Below are 2,468 nucleotides of genomic sequence, written 5' to 3'. Positions count from 1 at the left end.
TGACCTCCAGGAAAGAATCAGCAGCATGAGAAAACACTGCTGCTCTGGAGGATCACAACTCACAAAAGGATATTGAGGGATATTKAAGTTAAAGTCTGCTCTGAATCTGTTGATGATTATTATGGCCAGGAGTTCCCTGCAGGGTGAGGGCTCTGGGTGACACTGATCTGTGCATGACTCTTCTCATATTCTGAGGAGTGACAGGAGCACCAGGCAGCCCAGACCGAGCTGTGRCACACTCAAAATGCATCTCTGACAATATCTGCAGTGGATCTGGATTAAGACCAGAAAAACTACAGCCACAGAGCCAGGAGAGAGCACTGGGAATCAGTCCACAGAGAGTCAGAGTTACTGACACTTCTACAAGAAACTGAATTATCAGAACTGAATTATCAGAACTGAATTATCAGAGAACTGAAGGCAAGAGGTCTTGGCAGTGAATAGGATGGAAAAGTTCTACCACAAGTAGAGCAAAGCCATAATTCCTCCCAGTTATTCAGTTCACAACTTGCTATGGGATGGACACGTTTGGTCTCTACTGCTCTTGCGCAAGAACAAAGGTGAAATGTTGGAGGTTAAGARAAATGGTCCAGAAATGGGGACAGAAATTACCAGGGATCTGGCACAGAGACAGAAACTTCCTTCAGCATTTCAGTGGCCACCACATAGTGCTGGCTCCGTCACTGGGATAAATTCAATCACTGAAACCAGCTTTAAGGACATAATCCCAGATTGAAGGTTTAAAAGGCACAGCAATAAAACATGACTTTGCTCATGGACCTCAGGAACCCGGGAGCTCCCAGGATCCTGGAGCATCCACTGCCTCCCTCTGGCATCCTAAGGGAAGGGACACCAAAAAATGAGATATGGCCAAGGCTATTTCACCAATCAGAGTTTTCTCTGATTTATTTGACCGAAGCATTTTTAAGTAATCTCAGTATAAATTCTGGCAATGCCTCTCTCTGCCTGAGCCTGCACAAATGCTCAGCCTGAGCAGCAGTTTGGGCCACACTTGGTACATTCACAGTGTTAGAAATGCTGATACTGACCCACAGTAATTGAAGTCTCCTGGAGCATATTTAAATCCATATATCTGTATCCAAATCCATATGCTGCCAACATTATAAGTGGCAGGAAAACCCTTTGCTCCAACAGAAACACAATGAAAGAAGGTTTGCTGAAACCACATCAAACTGCTCTGTGCTCCTTCTCAGGCAAGGAATGAGGTATTTTATAGGAAAAACCTAAATCTGATCTGAATTGCCTCTGCTCTGGGCTGAACCAAAAGCACAGCTGAGGTCCTTCCTGACCAAATTAAGGATGGTTTGGGTGGGCAGAGACCTTGCAGGGTCATCCAGTCCAACCCCTGCAATGAGGGATGTCTCCAACTGCATCAGGTTGAAAATCATTCTATAAGGTCATTACAGCTCCAATTCCACCCCAAACTGCCGACCTCACCCCGGTCTTGTGGGTCAGCAAATGGGRAAAAGCTCAGAAATTGCAACGGCAGAGAGAACCCAGAGAAACTTCAGGTGTATCTGAACTGGAAACCTGACAAAACCCCTGCAAAATGTTCACACTCATGTGCCAGGAGAGCAGATTCCCCTCTGACAGCACTGAGGAATTCAGCTGTCCCTCTTCTGCCAAAGACTCTGCCTAGATAAATTACTGTTTTAAGAGAAATTCCTAGAAACTCCTAGTCCTCAAGGAGCTTGAGTCTGCTGACCTATTTCTGGGAAATTCTATTTCTGTAGAATTCTCTTTCTGTGCAAGGCTGAACCAGGGGGCAGAGAAACAAAACTCTCCCAGCAAAGCAGAGAAATGACCATGTGAAGTGAGAAGCACAAAGCTGTGACTGATGAACAGCATCGTGTCTCCACTCAGGGCAGCTCAGAGCTGTGTGTTCTCATCTTTGGTCACAAAAGTTCTGTCAGTCAGAGTGCTGGACTGATTAAATTTGGGAACTGATTAAATCTGGGATTTCCGAGCTCATTGGCCATTTTTCTGGAAGCTGCAGCTCAGCCAGGAGGTGCCAGCAGGTAACAAGGGTGTTCTTTGTGAATACCAGCAACAAAGCCAAAGAGCAGCCAGGCAGGGACAGCAAAGCAAAGAGCAGCCAGGGAGGGACAGCAAAGCCAAAGAGCAGCCAGGGAGGGACAGCAAAGCAGTGCACGACACAGAGGGAACGCCCAGAGCTCTGCCCCGTGGCACTGACATGGCAGAAATCCAGAAATCCCATGGCACCAATATGGCAGAGATCAACAACTCCCATGGCACTGACAGGGCAGAGTTCCAGAGCTCCCCATGGCACTGACAGGGCAGAGTTCCAGAGCTCCTGTGGCACTGACAGGACAGATTTCCAGAGCTCCTGTGGCACTGACAGGGCAGAGTTCCAGAGTTCCCATGGCACTGACAGGGCAGAGTTCCAGAGCTCCTGTGGCACTGACAGGGCAGAGTTCCAGAGCTCC

At 47.7% G+C, this 2,468-nt stretch overlaps 1 protein-coding gene across 1 annotated transcript in view; it reads right to left on the bottom strand.

Annotated features, from left to right (window-relative positions):
* The window catches only part of LOC130587362 (protein scribble homolog), a gene marked incomplete at its 3' end in the record, with an annotated part of 17,653 nt that overhangs the window by 10,138 nt on the left and 5,047 nt on the right, over window positions 1–2,468 (bottom strand). The window lies entirely within an intron of this gene.

The sequence above is a fragment of the Malurus melanocephalus genome, unplaced genomic scaffold (assembly GCF_030028575.1).
Source record: "Malurus melanocephalus ecotype Western Australia unplaced genomic scaffold, MMel_1.1 scaffold_1807, whole genome shotgun sequence".
Taxonomy (NCBI): Eukaryota; Metazoa; Chordata; class Aves; order Passeriformes; family Maluridae; genus Malurus; species Malurus melanocephalus.
This window is presented reverse-complemented; position numbering and strand designations above follow the sequence as displayed.